Source organism: Perognathus longimembris, chromosome 2 (assembly GCF_023159225.1).
Source record: "Perognathus longimembris pacificus isolate PPM17 chromosome 2, ASM2315922v1, whole genome shotgun sequence".
Lineage (NCBI taxonomy): Eukaryota > Metazoa > Chordata > Mammalia > Rodentia > Heteromyidae > Perognathus > Perognathus longimembris.
Genome location: NC_063162.1, coordinates 59,797,463 through 59,814,600, shown reverse-complemented (window position 1 = coordinate 59,814,600; position 17,138 = coordinate 59,797,463). Strand labels below are relative to the sequence as shown.

The window sequence follows — 17,138 nt, the reverse complement described above, 5'->3', positions numbered from 1 at the left end:
CTGTGTCCTCTGGGCATCACTCAGGAGCTGCAGGGAGTGTAAACTATGCCCACGAGGGGGAAAGGGCACAGATGCCTTCTCTTCAGGCCCTTTGGAACCAAGTTTTCTTCTTTTTAAAATAATTTTTTGTACTGTATTAGGGCTTGAACTCAGATGCTCATGCTCGCTCGGAGCAGCTGGTGTTCTACCACTTAAGCCATACTTCTACTTTTGCTTTTTGCTGCTGTTAAATTGGAAATAGGAGTCTCTCAGATTTGTCTGCCCAGGCTGGCTTTGATCTCAGATCCTCTAGCTCTCAGCCTCCTGAGTAGCTAGGATTCCAGGCCTGACCCAGTAGCAAGCCTGCCTTTCTAAACTACATTTGCATTGCAAACAAGAAATATTGCAGAGCAATGCAAATGAGCTTAATGCCACTGAAATAAACTATATGTGGAAAGGATTAGTCTAGTAAACTTTAGGGAGACTACGAAAATCAATGCACATAGTTAATTAATAATAAATGAAGCTGCATTAGGGAAGGCTTCACATAAGTAACAACAGTATGAGAAAGGAATAGGACATAATTTCTAAAGGCAAAACTAAACTGAAATTGGAAACAAGATGAAGGTGACTCTGAGCAAGATTTAGAGGGCCTGATCTTATCCAGTCTCTTTGTTTATAAGGATGGAAAATAGCTGGCAGAGAAGTGAAGTAGAATAGACAGGAACCCTGCAGTCAGATCTGAGTTAGATCTAGCATGCTAGCTGTATGCCTTGGGAGCTGGGGTGTGGGGGGTGGGGGAGGCCAGTGTTTTATAACTTTAGGTTTTATATGAGGTAATATTATTAGTGTATCACAGAGATACAGCAGGAATTAAACAATGTAACAAATTCATAACTGAGGGGACATTATAGCATGGAGGATACTAAAATCCTAGCTCACATGCCCCTCTACCTTACCTTCCTTTTTCTCCCTTTTTTGGGCTGGGTGACTAACTATAAATTAGAGTCTCGGACTTTTCTGCCTGACTTTTCTCCCCGCTATGCCTTTGAGTCCATTTCCCAAGCCAAGCATCAAGCCTCTAGCTCCTCACTGCTGCTCTGCTGGCCTCCTTAGCCATTCCACACATGGCTTTCCTATTAGGAACCAATCACTCCATTGACCTTGATCAAAATTTCCAAGATGTCTAACCTTTGAAAATACGCTGTACCTGGGTGTTAGTGGCTCATGCCTGTCATCTTAGCTACTCAGAAGGCTGAGATCTGAAGATCATGATTCAATGCCAGCTCATGAGACTCTTATCTCCACTTAACCATTAAAGACCCAGAAGTGGAGCTGTGGTTCAAGTGGTAGTCAGGCTTTAGGAAAAGCCAAGTGAGAGTATGAGGTCCTGAGTTCAAGCCCCAGTACTGGTACCAAAACAACAAAATAAAACACCGTGCCCATGTTTTCTGTGGACAGCCCCTGTCTGGCCCAGCCTGCAGCACTGCCTTCAAGGAGTCCAGAATTGTGATGCTGGGTAAGGCCGAGTGTTGATGTTAAAGCAGCCCTGAGACTTACTATCCAGGCCAGCTCAGGGCCCTCCAGAGAAGAAGATGGAGCTGTAAAAGGAGCCAACCTCTCCCAACATGGGCCCACAGCTGTCCAGGGTTCTTTCTTGTACCCTCTCTAGACACAAATGATACCCCCAAAACCTCATAGGACTTAATCATTCCCCCGGAATGCTCTGCCCCCAACAAAGCCTGGCTCCTTCATCAGCTCCCCTTGCACACATTTCCAGTTTCAAGGCAGCTATGGGTTTTGTTTGATTCACTTCTCTTCTACAATGTGGTCCTGAAAGTGCTGGCACACTCACGCACACATGTTCTATTTCATTGCCTAAATGACATCTAATTAACAAACTCTAAATCTCTGGTTCCTGGAAGAATATACCCTGTCCACTGCTTCCAGTGTTGTGTGCCAGCATGCCAGTCCATGTCAGGAAGGGAACTTCTGCCCAGCCATGATGTGGCCCAGAGCTCTGGAGTCACCCTAAGTCTTTATCTCTGTCCCCTTAGGGGGCAGGAGGGTCAGACAGATAATGCAGAGAGGCAGAGGTTTTTGACAACAGAACCTAAAGCTGTCTTCCTCCCTCTGCCTCTTCCCGACCTGTCCCTGAAGGCTCACAGACCAAGGGGTCCACCATTTCTCCCTGGAGTGCTTTCTGCTCCTGTTCAAGTTTTTTCCTCAAGTTATGAAAACTCTCCTGTCCCCCATGCCTTGTCCAGCCTGGTAGCTTGTGTGTGTGTGTGTGTGTGTGTGTGTGTGTGTGTCTTGGCTTTGAATAGAAATGGAACTAAATAGTATTGGAATGGCTAAATTACAAAATGTAAGACAGGAAAAGAAAAATGCAACAAATTAAATCTGATCAACTCAATAAAATAGGGGTGGGGGAACAAATAGGGAGAAGGAAAAAAAAACAACAAGAAAGAAAAGAAATATAAATATATAAAGAAAATATAAAATATATAAAGAAGATATAAAAATATAAAGAAAAATAGAAAAAAATATAAAATATATAAATAAAATATAAAAATATAAAGAAAAATAGAAAATGAGCAGTAAGTTGGGCACCAGTAATCCTGAGTACTTAGAGGCTGAGATCTGAGGACCATGGTTCAAAACCAGCCTGGACAGGAAAGTCTGTGAGATGCTTATCACCAATGAAAGCTACTAAAAAAAAAAGGCAGAAGTGGAACTGTGGCTCAAGTGGTAGAGGTTGGAAAGAGCTAAGGGAGAGCATGAAGTCCTGAGTTCAAGGCCCAGACCCCCCCTCCCCACTCTTTCTTACATACACACCCAAGAAAAGAAGCAATAAGAAACAAGAGCAGATCACATTTCAGCTGTCAGGATAAACATGGCCACACTAATATCCCTCTTAGAGAGTAGGAGATTGAGTTCAAAAAAGGAGACATAAACAAAAATTTGAAAAACAAATAGACTAGCAAATGTGAGCTGAAAGACTAAGCAACAACAGCAAATAAAGCTGGATCCAAGGTGGTCATGACTAGGGAGGAGGAGAACATGATCTCATGGCTCCATAGTACAGAGAGCAACCCACTGCAGAAGGGGAAGATGGCTTCAAAAACACACATAGGAACAGTGATTCTCTCTTGCTTGCTCTCTCACTCTCCCTCCCCTCCCTCCCATCTGTCTCTCTGTCTCTGTCTGTCTGTCTGTCTCTCTCTCTCTGTGTTGTTTCCTATATGCTAGGCAAGCACTGTATCACTGAGATACACTCTCATCCCTCTTTTCACTCCCTCAAAGCATGCACCTTCCTTCAAAAAAAAAAAAAAGAATCTTAGCCTGGCACCTGTGACTCATGCCTATAATCCTAGCTGCTCAGGAGACTGAAATCTGAGGATCACAGTTGGAAGCTGTGAGACTCTTATCTCTAATTAACCACTAAAAAGCCAGATGTGGAGCTGTGGCTCAAGTGGTAGAGCATCAGCCTTGAGTGAAAAAGGTAAAGAACATGCCAGGTTCTGAATTCAGGCCCCTGTACACACACACACACACACACACACACACACACACACACACACACACAGCCCCAGTACCTTCACACACACACACATACACACACACACACACACACACACGCACGCATGATCTCTGACAATATTGCAAAAGGAAAAGAGACAGCAACTAATATCCAAATAATATCCAGGGTGTGTGTGGTGTGTGTGTGTGTGGTGTGTGTGTGTGTGTGTGTGTGCCTGTGTATACAAGAAAAATCTGCTCACATAATCAAACACACACACACATACACACCCTTCACATACAAACTGCCAGTTTAGGAGGACAGATTTTTTAATTTTTTTTCTAAATCACATTGGCTCGTCCGTGAAAAAGCACTAAAGAGATGTTTTTGAAACTGTAAACACAACTAGTGTGGAAGAGGAGGCAGCCTTCCTGATGCTCAGTGGAGGAGAGGGAGCCAGTGATCTGCTTGGCTGACCTCAGCACGCTAGGTTCCCAGCCAGCACTGGGGAGTACACAGGTGCTGCCTGGCATGCAAAGCTAGACTGCCCAGAGGCCCAGGAAATAGCTGGACCAAACAGCTTTGCATATAAGGGCCAAAGAGGAGCAATGAGCAAGAGCACCAGCTGAAAGTCAGTTTAAAAGAAGAGGCAGCTGGGCACCAGTGGCTCAGTCTGTAATCCTAGCTCTTCTGGAGGCTGAGATCTGAGGATCCAAGTTCAAAGCTAGCCTGAGCAGGAAAATCTGTTGAGACTCACCAACAAGTAACTACCAATAACCCAGAAGTGAGCTGTGGCTCAAGTGGTAGAGTGCCAGTCTTGGCAAAAAAAACTGAAGGACAGTGTCCAGGCCCTGAGTTCAAACCCCAGGACTGGCACGTTCAAGCACACCCCCCCCCCACCACATACCTATCTTTAAAACCTTCAGAAGGAGACTGTAAATGCAGAGCAGAAAAGAAAACACTCCCTAGAAGAAAGAAATGAGATTTCAGAAATGAAAAACCTAAAAGAAGAGTTGAACCAAATCTTAACCTTCCAAAGAAGAAGAAAGGGGGGGAAAAGGAAAAGGAAAACAAGAGAGCCAGCCCAGTGTCTGCATAGAAGAACTGTAGAAAGGGGGATGAGAGCTAGAATGAGAAAAGAGACCTTGGAAAAATGTTGCAAATAAACTTCCCAGGGTAAGGGCATAAACAGAGTAACAACAGACATCACTAAAATTACCAGGGAGGTTGAGATAGGAAGTGGGGGTGGGATGAGGGAGGAAGCCCAGGAAGCAAGCTCACCTGTGCTAGGGACTCCAGTGATGTCCAAAGCTTTAAATCAAGAAGCAATAACATGAGCATGCTATTAGGAAATAACTATCCCTTCCTCTCCCCGCAAGAAAACTTATCTAAGATATACTGAAAGTTGTGGCAAATTCAGTGGTGGGGGGAGAAGAAATTGCTGTCTCTGACACCTTTGTAGAGAACTATGTGATTCCTTAAATTATGGGTGGATATATCTTTAGCTTAAGATGCAAAGGAAATAAAAGTAATTTGTAGGGCACAGTGACTCATGCCTAGAAGCCTAGCTACTCAGGAGGCTGAGATCTGAGGCTGTTTGAACCCAGCTCAGACAAATCCATGAGACTATTATCCCTAATTCACTAACAAAATAGCAGTAGAGTGGAGGTGTGACTCCAGGGGTGGAGTGCTGGCCTTGAGCAAAAATATTTAAGCAAGAGTGTGAGGCCCTGAGTTCAAGCCCCAGTACTGGCACAAAAAAAGAAAGAAGGAATGGGAGTGAGGGAGGGAGAGAAAAAGAGAAAAAGAAAAGAAGGAAGGAGAGAAGAGAAAGAAAAGAGAAGAACTGAATTTATTTTAGGAATTTTGAGGATACAAACTAGACTACTCAAAGCCATGGGGCGTGGGCTGGGGATATGGCCTAGTGGCAAGAGAGCTTGCCTCGTATACATGAGGCCCTGGGTTCAATTCCTCAGCACCACATATACAGAAAATGGCCAGAAGTGGCGCTGTGGCTCAAGTGGCAGAGTGCTAGCCTTGAGCGGGAAGAAGCCAGGGACAGTGTTCAGGCCCTGAGTTCACGGCCTAGGACTGGCCAAAAAAAAAAAAGCCATGGGGCAGCTGAAGAGAAAGTGAACATGGAGAGCAAACATGAGGAAAGTCAACTCCAGCTTTATCTGTATTATCTTAATTTGTCACGGTGACACTGGATGCATTGAGGTACATATTTTAAAATATTTTTGAAATGTAAACAAGAAGGGGGAAGAACAAGCCAGAGAGAAATGCAACCTAGCCACAGTCTTAGAAATTTCTTCCTTGGTAACTGTCTAGAGCCAGGGCTGTGAAGGCTGAGCACCCTGCAGTGGGCTCTGCATAGCAGGCCTGGGTGGTTCTCAGAGATGGGCGCAAAATGAATCCAGGGCTCATGCTTTTACTCCTCACTACTCAGAGCCCTCAGTATCTGAGGATCCAAGTTCAAAGCCAGACCAAGCAGGAAAGTCAAGAAGACTCTTATCTCCAGTGAACCAGCAGGAAGACAGAAGCAGAGCTATGGCTCAAATGGTAGAGTGCCAAACTTGAATAAAAAACCTAAGGGACAGTGCCTAGGCCCTGAGTTCAAGTCACTGTGCCAGCATAAAAAAAATCAGGGTAAGAAGAAGCCTGTGGACAGTACCTGTCTGGCAGCCCACTCTAGGGAGGTGACTGGAGCCTCTGGAATACAGGGCGTGAGGGCCTATGGGCAGGAACACAAGCTACATTTGGGGACCAGAAGCTGTAATTTTGCCAGATGTGGAGAGATTGGGGTGTCAGTGTCAGTAGCTAGGTCTTTATCCTGTCAGCGGCCATCAGAGCTGGAAGGGGAATTCTTCCTATAACAGTACAGCCAGGGACTGAAGAGGGGCAAGCAGGAGACTCAAAAACCCTTTAGATGGGGTTGCTGTCCTCACATCAGGGGAAGCTGAGATTACCACTGCTCCAAGCACAGGGCTTGGGAGCCTTGGAAGTGAGGTGAAGGAAGGGTACAGAGATGTTATTGTTGTTGGTGGTGGTGATGTTGTTGTTGTTGGTGGTGGTGGTGGTGGTGGTGTGTGTGTGTGTGTGTATGTGTACTGGGGCTCAAACTCAAGGTCTGGGCACTGACCTTTAAGTTCTTTTCCTCAAGACTGATGAGCTACCACTTGGGCCACAGCTCCACTTCTGGCTTTTTTTTTTTTTGCCAGTCCTGGGGCTTGGACTCAGGGCCTGAGCACTGTCCCTGGCTTCTTTTTGCTCAAGGCTAGCACTCTGCCACTTGAGTCACAGTGCCACTTCTGGCCATTTTCTGTATATGTGGTGCTGGGGAATGGAACCCAGGGCTTCATGTATACGAGGCAAGCGCTCTTGCCACTAGGCTATATCCCCAGCCCTTCTGGCTTCTTTTTTTTTCCTTTTGTTTTTTGAGGGAGGAGGTTAGTCTCATAGACCATCCTTCCCAGGCTGGCTTCAAACTATGATCTTCATATCTCAACTTCCAAAGTAGCTAGGATTATAGGTGTGAGCCACCACCCTACCCAGCTAGAAATGGGTTTGGAAGTGGAACCTACCATGATACAGCTGCATATTCTAGCAGAGACCATTTAAAAGCATTTAAAGAGCATGCTGGGTTTTTATTGCTGTTTGGGACTTTTTTCTTCTTTTTCTTTTTTTTCTAGGAGACTAATGACAGGAGGCTCAGCAGTAAGAGGCACTTGATTGATTAAAAGTCTGATTTAATTTAGAGTAAAAGCTAAGGATTGGGAGGAGGAGGAAGACAAGATGGATGGGAAAACAGATGGGCTCCTGAGAGTGAACATTAATACTGGACAATCAGAAATCAGAGATCTTTAAGGGAAACAAAAACAAAGCCTCAGGGGAAGAAGGAGAGGTCACAGAATTCAATGCAGGTCACAGGGAATGTTTCAGCAGGCAGCCAGGGTCTGTGTCCTTTCCATGGGCCATTACTTACTAAATGTACACATCCAAACCAAACTATACACATGTAATCCTAGCTATTCTGGAGGCTGAGATCAATTATCATGGTTTGAGGATAGCCCAAGCAGGAAAATTTGTGAGACTCTTCTCTCTAACCACCAAAAAGCCAGAAGTGGGGTTGTGTGGCTCAAGTGGTAGAGCACTAGCTTTGAGTGAAAATGTTCAGGGACAGCACCCAAGCCCTAAGTTCAAGGCTCAATACTTACATTCCCCCCCCCCCCCCATAAATCATAGTTAAATTAGGCACAAAATGCCTAATTGTGGAGGGTGTGTGGACTCCTTCTCCTCATAGAATGTAGCTTGTCAAGTCAGGATGCTTTTTATTTATATCTGTGTCTCCATGTCCAGAGTGCCTGTACACAGGAGTAGCTCTATAAATACATTTGAATAAACATTCACAATTGAGCGTCACAGCAACTCTACAAAGGGCACACAAGTTAACATTCCAATTGAACAGGTGTGGGGGTGGGGAGGGTGGGAAAGAGGCCCAGAAAAGAGGATAGGAGCTCAGAGACTGTGATCAGAAGAACATGAACTTGGGAATTGGAGCACTGGGTTTAAGTCTCGTTTCTACAGAAACCACTCCTAGGTGCAGATTCAGGCAGATTGCTGAAGCCCTCTAGCTCCTTCTTTTGTTGTAACATCCCAGAGCTTTAGCTGTAGGAAGCATTGGACAAACAGAAGTTGTTGTGGCTGTGGAGTTGCCAATGCAGCCCTGACATTCAAAGAGAAGATCTGTGTAATCTTCACAAAGGTTACGGAAATAAAAAGCCTCCAAGAAGCATAAGAAAGCTTCCAAAATGAAATATAAGAAGCAGGTACAAAGTCAAGCACTGGTAACTTATGCCTACATTCCTACATACTCAGGATCAAAGTTTGAAGCCAGCTTGGGCAGAAAGGTCCACAAGACTTTATCTTCAAAATGACCAACAAAAAACCTAGTCTGGAGGCGTGGCTCAACCGTGCTAGCATGAAGCCTTGAGTTCAAAACCTTGTACCTGCAAAAAAAAAAAGAAAAAAAAAAGTCAAATGTCAAGTGAGTCAAGTATGTGGCCAAGCCTGTAGCCCCAGAACTAACAAGGCAGGAAGACTAAAACTGGGCTACCATGCTGGTTTGTATTTTGTGTAGTCTAGAACCCTGCTTCACTTTGGGCTTGAGCCAGGTCTGTGTCAACACAGCTAATGGCAGGGGAGGTGGGGAACCCAGAACTTAAAGGCCTTGGTACCGTGTAGCTGGTGGCCTTGAGGGTCTCATGTGTCTCAGTGAACTTGTTCATTGCTCCTGAAAAGCCCAAAGAGCCGCTTCCCTCCCTCCTTCCTCCTCGCCATCAGCATCTCTACTGAGCAAGCCAGGAATTAACTCCCGAGCACCCCCACAGACCTAGAAGAGCAAATTCCAGTCCATTTGGCTCATCTCAGCACGAGCAAAGACAAGCCTGAAGGAAGGCAACCAACATCACTCTGCCTCAGGGCTCCTCAATGGCTGCTGTGATAATGCCCTTGTAGCAAGTTAGCCCTCACCTAGGGTTAACCGGCGGCTGATAGTCACATTCCATTGGCATTGCAGAATATAACAGCACTAGATAGCTCCTTCTAAAATGCCTGTGGGGACAATTTCAAAGGCTTCTTTTGTGAAAAATTAGTCATTGAAATCTGGTAAGAAGAGAAAGAGAAGCTACAGGTATTAAGGCCCAAATATGAATACTTGTAGCTTTTTAAAAATGAGGATGCCTCATATTTTTTGCATCCTTATGAGAACTATAACTTTCATCTGTTAGCAGATCAAAATGTGAATTCTACCCAGAACTGTAAGCCAAATAAACACCCTTTAAAAAAAACCTTTTTAAAAAAAATGTAGCTTGGTGCTGGTGGCTTATGCCTGTAATCCTAGCTACTCAGGAGGTTGAGATCAGAGGATCCAGGTTTGAAGCCATCCAGGAAGAAAGTCTGTGAGACTTATCTTCAGTTTCACACTAAAAAGCCACAAGTGAAGCTCTATCTCTGCACAAGTGATAGAAAGCCAGTCTGGAGTGAAAAACTTAAGGCACAGTGCCCAGGCTGTCAGTTCAAACCCCAGTACCAGCACAAAAAACAAACAAATTAAATGTAAATTCCACCCAAAGAATTAGGTTTAAATCAGATAGCAATTTATTTACTAAATTTCTTCTACATGTAGAATGTCAAGGGAAAAATATGAGTTTGAAGTAATTATCCAAAAATGTGTTTTAAAGCTTGTCTTACACTACTCCTTAGTGTCTTCAGTGGCAGAATTAGCGGCATGCATGGGAACCATTATGGCTAATAATTAATTACATGGAAATATTCTTTTCTCTGTGTGAAGAGGGGTGTTGGGGCTTGAACTCAGGCTTTCTTCATCTTTTCCCTCAATGCTGGAGTTCTACTACTTGAACCATACCTTCACTTCCTGGTTTATTTTTTATGGTTAATTGGAGATAAGAGTCTCAAAGCCTTTCCTGCCCAGACAGGCTTCAAACTTTGATCCTCAGATCTCAGCCTCCTGAGTAGCGGGGATTGTAGGTATGAGCCACCAGCACCTGGCTACATGGCAATATTTTGACACTATCCCAGTGAACAGAAATCAGATCACTAAGTGGCCTGATGTCAAATGGAGCTTCATCTTCTAAAAATGATGTCCTTATCTCCTCCTGTGTTCTGGTCAACCACATCTGTCATGAGGTGCTCTCGGCCCACTGCTTCAGGGAGCTCAGCGATTAGCTCATAGGCCTCCCATCTCTCCATTGAATGCAGTTAATTTCCAGTAATAGCTAGAAGATTGATTAGCAGATTCGAAGTTTAGTCAATTACTAGGCAAGAAAATAAATAAATGAACAGAATGGCATTTATTCAGCAGGGAAAATGCTTGGTTTGTGGTATAGAGGAACGTTACTTTCTTTTCCTTCCATGTTTGGCATGCTCATTCCTTGACACAGTGGTGGTGTACCAAGCTCCTGTTAACCATGTGATGGAGGAGCGCTGGGTGGGCTGCAGGGCACTGCCTGTCCCCGCCACCAAGGATGATGGGAGTTTCTTGAATGATCAGCAGCCTTGGCTAAAAATGGAGGGGAGGGTGTGCCATCCCAGCAGCCTGCCACAGGTGCCCTCAGCAGCAGGTGGCTTGGCACAGACAGGCAGGGAGGGCCAGTGTGAAACTGCCTGCCACATTTATTGTTGTTGTTGTTGGTGGTGGTGGTGGTGATGGTGGTGGTGGTGTGTGTGTGTGTGTATGTGTGTGTCTGTGAGTGCTAGTGCTGGGGTTAAACTCAAGGCTTGGCTGCTAAAGTTAGCCTTTTTGCTTGAGATTGGTGCTCTACTGCTTGAGCCACATGTCCACTTCTACTGATTTCCTGGTTCATTGGAGATAAGAGTCTCATGGACTTTGCTACCCAGGCTTGTTTGAAACTTTGAGATCTCAGCCTCCAGAGTAGATAGGATTACAGGCGTGAGCCCCCAGCACCTGGCTAATAATGCTACTCTCTGTGTGTGTGTGTGTGTGTGTGTGTGTGTGTGTGTGTGTGTGTGTGTATGTAAGTGGAGGTGGGAGTGTTTGGGTAAGCAGTTCAAGACAACATTAATATTTATTTTCCTAAAATAACATAGAATTTGTTAAAATAAACTGCCAAATGTCCTCCAATCTCCCCCTGCTGAGCATAAGGGAGGTTTACCTCTCATTAGAGCAACCTCTGCTGTGGGCGAGGTGAGGGCTTGGGCTGTCTCTGGCCTCCCAGGTTGACCCCAGAAGCAGGGGAGAAGCTGAGGTCACAGCAGGCCTGGTGGGGATGCATGTTGGGCTCGGGTCGCCTCCCCTGGCGCGGGGACTAAGGCTCAGCTATGCTTCTAACAGCTCCCTTTCTCACCCTCTCCCCTGGTCACCCAACCCGCAGGTAAGGCCAGGGTGGAGCGGGGGAGTCAGCACAGACCTCACGTGCACGCGGCCGAACGAGAACGCTTTGCCCACCTCCTTACCAGTAAAGAAAGCCAGGCATACGAGGGTCTCGGAGAAGCTTCAAGAGCAATCTGATTTATTAAGGCGGGGGCAAGGACTAATGATAGGAAGAGAAGAGAGAAGGCGATCGGCCAGGACGCTGATAGGCTATGAGCTTACCATATGACCCCCTCATGAGCTAACGTCACGCGCCAGGGAGAGACTGGGGGCACATGGGCTGGCAAGAAAGTTGGGGGGCTGTTTGCAAAGCCGGTTCTTCTGGTTCCGGACCCAGAGAATTGTGGCCTGCTTCCGCATTCCCCAGGGCTGGGGGAAGGGCGGCGTCTCGGGTGCGCTCTCCAATGCCCTTCACCTGAAGTCCATAAGGCTGAATGAACCCCAACAGATGCAGTCTTCTGTCCAGTGCCACTAGCCAGAGTCATCACGTGGCCCATCTTCAGGAGCCTTAGAACCAGAGCAGCAACCCACCCCAGCCCTGCCCTCAGGTCTGTCATAATAGCATGTACTGTGCCCTCTGCCTTCCTCCTCTGCAAGATAAACACGGGAGGATTCAAGAAATCCTCAGTTGAGCACCAGTGGCTCACACCTGTAATTCTAGCTACTCCAGAGGCCAAGATCTGAGGATCCCAGTTAAAAGACAGTCCAGGTAGACAAATCTGAGTGACTCTAATCTCCAATTAAGCAACAAAGAGCCACAAGTGGAGCTGTGGCTCAAATGGTAGAACTCCAGCCTTGAGCACAAAAGCTTAAGGGGGAATCTAAGGACTAGCACACAACCCACAAAACCTCTCGGGACACTGGAGGCCATAGTGGCAGCATCAGTTGCTCACACCTGTCATCCTAGCTACCAAAATCAGAGGATCATGGTTCAAAGATGGCCTGAGCAGGAAAGTCCTTGAGATGCTTATCTCAACCACCAAAATCCAGAAGTGGAGCTGTGGCTCCAGTGGTAGAACACTACTAGCTTTGAGCACAAAAGCTGAGGGACAGCACCCAGGCCCTGAAAGAACAAAAAAGGGTGGAGGGAAGGAGGGAGGAGGAGCTGGTCAGGAGATTGTCTTCTCTGCATGGGGAAGGTGTGGCTTAAAATTCACTCATTTGTCTCCAGCCTTTACCCAGTCTGCCTTTTGGAAGGCCGGGGCTCCTGGTTCCAGGCCTATGTGATAAGGAACCAAGGAGGCTCCTTCCCTCTGTTTGAGACCTTCCTGATTGGTATTATTTATGTAAAACTCAGAGACATTCGGTTCCTGGTCAAGTGTCAGCCAGCTGAGGCTTTGGAAGATGGATCCCAGCACTCCATCAGACTCAGAGCAGATAAGAAAACTGAGCAATTGCTTTTTACAATGAGCCTGTAGTTTTCCAAAAGGCAGCCTTTGGAGGATCCTAGGGCAACACTTTTCATAAGTTCTTTCTTCAGACAACCTCCTCCTTTCACCTTATCTGGTGAAAAATGAAGGCTTCCCAGAGCCCTGCCCTCTGTGGGGTTGGAGACAGAGCTGAATTCAGAACAACTACAAACCAGCCCAGCACTGGTAGCTCTCACTTAGAATCCCAGCTACTCAGGAGACTGAGATCTGATCTGAGGATCAGGGTTTGAAGCCAGAAGCTAGACAAGGCAGATAAACCTGATATATATATATATAAATTTTATGTTTTCCTGGGCTTGAACTCAGCGTCTGGGTGCTGTTAGCCTTTTCACTCAAATGCCACTCTACCACTTGAGCCATACTTGATGGTGAATTGGAGAAAAGAGTCTCACCAACTTTCCTGTCTGTGCTGGCTTCCAATCTTGATCCCCAGATATTCTGAGTAGCTAGGATGACAGTTGTAAGCTACCAGTGCCTGGCTAAACCTGAGATTCTTACCTCCAGTTAACCAGAAAAAAGCCAGAAGTGGAGCGATGGCATCTCACGCTAGGCAGAGTCACCCTTCAGGCCAGGGCCTGCACAGACCCTGGGCAGAGGTCTTGGGGATAATTGCCACTGGAAGTGATGTGGAGGAATGGCCTCACATCGAGTGTTGGAGGAGGAGGAGGAGGAGGGGGAGGAGTCCTGTTAGCTTGGGAGTGATGGATGGATGCTACAGGGGGGAGGTGCTGAGGAACTGCCCTGACGCTGGGTAGGGCACCATCAGTGGGAGGGGCCGGGGAGGAGGCAGACACCAGCAGCCCCCTTGCTCAGCCTCAGCACCAGGCCACAAGTTATCTGATTGCCTCTTTTTTGTTTTTCATTTTTCACTTTTCACTCTCATGGTATTTCGATGTTCTTATCTGTATGCGAACATTACAGGGTAGAACATAAAAGCATCCTTACCACTTCCCAAGTGTCAGGTTAATGTGTCATTTCTCAGTACAGTTGATCCCCTGAACCTAAGGGCCCTGAACTATGTATAATATTATTCTGTATAAAATCACTATCCTATCAAATGCTTCCCCCCCCATAATGGACATCAATTTGGTGGGTTCTCTCTCTCTCTCTCTCTCTCTCTCTCTCTCTCTCTCTCTCTCTCTCACGCCAGTCCTGGGGCTTGAACTCAGGGCCTGGGTGCTGTCCCTGAGTCTTTTTGTGCTCAAGGTTATCTCTTTACCACTTGAGTCACTGTGCCATTTCTGGCTTTTTCTGAATAGTTTCTTGGAGATAAGAGTCTTACAGACTTTTCTTCATGGGCTGGCTTTGAACCACAGTTCTCAGATCTCAGCCTCCTGAGTAGCTAGGATTACAGGTGTGAGCCACCGGCACCTAGCCTGCTTATAAGGTTTTATTTAAACATCTTGGTCTGGGGGATAGGGTGGGGCTCAGCAGTACAGGGCTTGCCCAGAACTGGAAGCCTGGGTCATTAAGCCACAACACCACAAAAGAAAGAAAGAAAGAGCCGGGTACCAGTGGCTCACACCTATAATCCTAGCTACTTGGGAGGCTGAGATCTGAGGATTGGGGTTCAAAGCCAGACCAAACAGGAAAATCCATGAGACTTTTAACTCCAATTAACTATCAGAAAACTGTAAGTTGAACTATGGGTCAAAGTGGTAGAGCATAAAAGCTTAAAGACAGTGCTCAGATCCCGAGTTCAAGCCCCACAACAGACAAAAGAATAATTTTAAAATAAAAATAAAATAAATAAACCCAAAGGGAGGTGGCGGGGGGGGGGGAGGAAGGGAGAGAAAGAGAGCAAACATCTGTGAAAAAAAAAAAAGAGAGGCAGAGGGAGAGAGAAAGGAAGGGATGGAGTGAGGGAGGGAGAGAAGGAAAGATCAGTGCCAATATCCTTATTCCCACTTTATGGATGACAAACAGAAGCATAGAAAAATTTTAAAAGTGAAAAAAAAAAAAAGCCAAGTACCCAGATTTACATGGCCCCACTGCCCTGATGGATCCCGCCTACGCCTTCTAATAAGTAGGTTTCCTCATTCCCAGGCTGCGTCCTCACTTATTACCCAGTAACTCCAGGCTCCCGGCAAGAAAGTAACTGTTAATTCACTTACAACGATTACCAGCTGCTTCTCTGGTTTCTTGCTGTAATTTCTTGAGAGCAAGCATCTGCAGGGAGAGAGACATCCTGTCTGTTGCTGCTTAAATGAGAAAAGGGCAAATGTGCACGTGTTCTCACCACCCAAGATGTCAGGGCCCTGCTCGGGGTGGGGGTGGGGGCCCTTCCCTTCCCCCTCTGGATACTGCCAAGTATTTGTCTGGGAAAGGCTTGACTCCACTTTAGGTAAATGTGTAGCCTTGTGGTGTCTCAGTTTCCCTATCTATACAACAGGAACAAAGTGAGCATTACATGAACTAGTACTTGCCCAGCAAGGGAGTGCAAGCAGGCATGGGGGTGGAGGCCGGCGGCTAGACAGCTACTGATGCCATCTAGCACGGACATGCTGGCTACCCGTGCTTCACCTGATGTGGAGCCTGGGCACACGCTGATAGAGGGTTCTTCTAGAAAACACTAACACAGCTCTTATAAAGTGCCTTTCTCTGCTCTAAGAACTTCCTGATACTAACTTATCTGATGCTTGCCACAGCCTCACCAAGTTGTCATTAAAGGTTCATTTGAGTAGTGGTGCTGTGGCTCAAGTGGTAGAGTACTAACCTTGAGCAAAAGACTCAGGGACAGTTCCCAGGCGGAGTTAAAACCCAGGACTGGCACACACACATTGTCACTAATAGGGTGCCAGTTGTCTCATGCTTGTAATCCTAGCTACTCAGTAGGCTGAGATCTGAGGATCTGAGGATCACAGTTCAAAGCCAGCCCAGGCAGGAAAGTCCATGAGATGTTTTATCTTCAATTAGTCACCCCAAAAGCCGGGAGTCGTAGAGTATTAGCTCTGTGCAAATAGGGCTCAGGGACATCATCCAGATCCTGAGTTCAAGCCCCAGTTCCAGTACCAAAAGAAGAGAGAGAGAGAAAGAAGAGAAAGAGAGAGAGATATTTATCTGTCATTGAGACAGGATTTGAACCCGGGCCGCTGCCTGTGCAGGGTGGAGTTTATAAGTGGGTTTCCACTGTGAAGAGTGTGGGTGCATGACACCAAGTCCAAACAGACTGAAGGGGGTTCACAGAAAAGACCAGAGTTACAGAAGAATGAGGTGCTGCACAGGCCAGGGGTAGGAGCGTGAGTCAGCGAGTTCACACTGATCACTTGGCATAGCGTTTACTCAGCAGGAACATAGCCAGTGCACTGTCCTGGGATGGCAGCATCACCATCCACTGTCTAGACAGTGTCAGAGAAGTTAAGTGCCTTACCCCTGGTCACACAGCCCAGATGCCTGGGCAGGGACTCAAACCCAGCCTTCCTAGCCTTACCCATGATATCTTTTCTTTTTTTAAATTTTCAATGGTAGTTCTGTTAAAAAAAAAAAAAAGATATCATTAAGCCAAGAACCAGTGGCTTAATAATTATGATGCATTTCCTTTATGACTAAGGATACTGAACATTTCAATGTATTTATTGACCATTTGTACCTTTCCTTTTGAGAATGGTCTGCTCAATTTGCTTATCTTCTTTCTTTCTTTCTTTTTAATATAGTACTTTGTCATTTTTTTTTTTTGCCAGTCCTGGTTGTTGTTCTGAGCTTTTTTTTTTTTTTTTTTTTAACCAGAGCTAGCATTCTGCTACTTGAGCCATGCCTCCACTTCCAGCTATTTAGTGGTTAGTTGGACCAAAGAATCTCACTGATTTTCCTGCCCAGGCTGGCTTTGAACTGCGATCCTCAGATCTTTTTTTTTTTTTAGTTTTTATTATAAAGCTGATGTACAGAGAGGTTACAGTTTCATATGTTAGGCATTGGATACATTTCTTGGACTGTTTGTTACCTTGTCCCTCATACCCCCCTCCCCCCTCTTTCTTTCTTTTTCTTTTTCTTTTTTTTTTTTTTTTTGCCTGTCCCTGGACTTAAACTCAGGGCCTAGGGCTGGGAATGTGGCTTAGTGGTAGACTGCTTGCCTATTGTGCATGAAGCCCTGGGTTTGATTCCTCATACCACATAGACAGAAAAAACTGGAAGTGGTGCTGTGGCTCAAGTGGTAGAGTGTTAGCCTTGAGCAAAAGAAGCTCAGGGACAGTGTTTTGGCCCTGAGTTCAAACCCCAGGATTGGAAAAAAAACAAACAAACAAACAAACCTCAGGGCCTAAGTGCTGTCTCGGAGCTTTGTTGCTCAAGTCTAGCT

At 46.0% G+C, this 17,138-nt stretch overlaps 1 protein-coding gene across 2 annotated transcripts in view; it reads left to right on the top strand.

The window, feature by feature from the left end:
* Nucleotides 1-17,138, top strand: part of Arhgap22 (Rho GTPase activating protein 22) — a 147,061-nt gene that overhangs the window by 51,407 nt on the left and 78,516 nt on the right. The window lies entirely within an intron of this gene.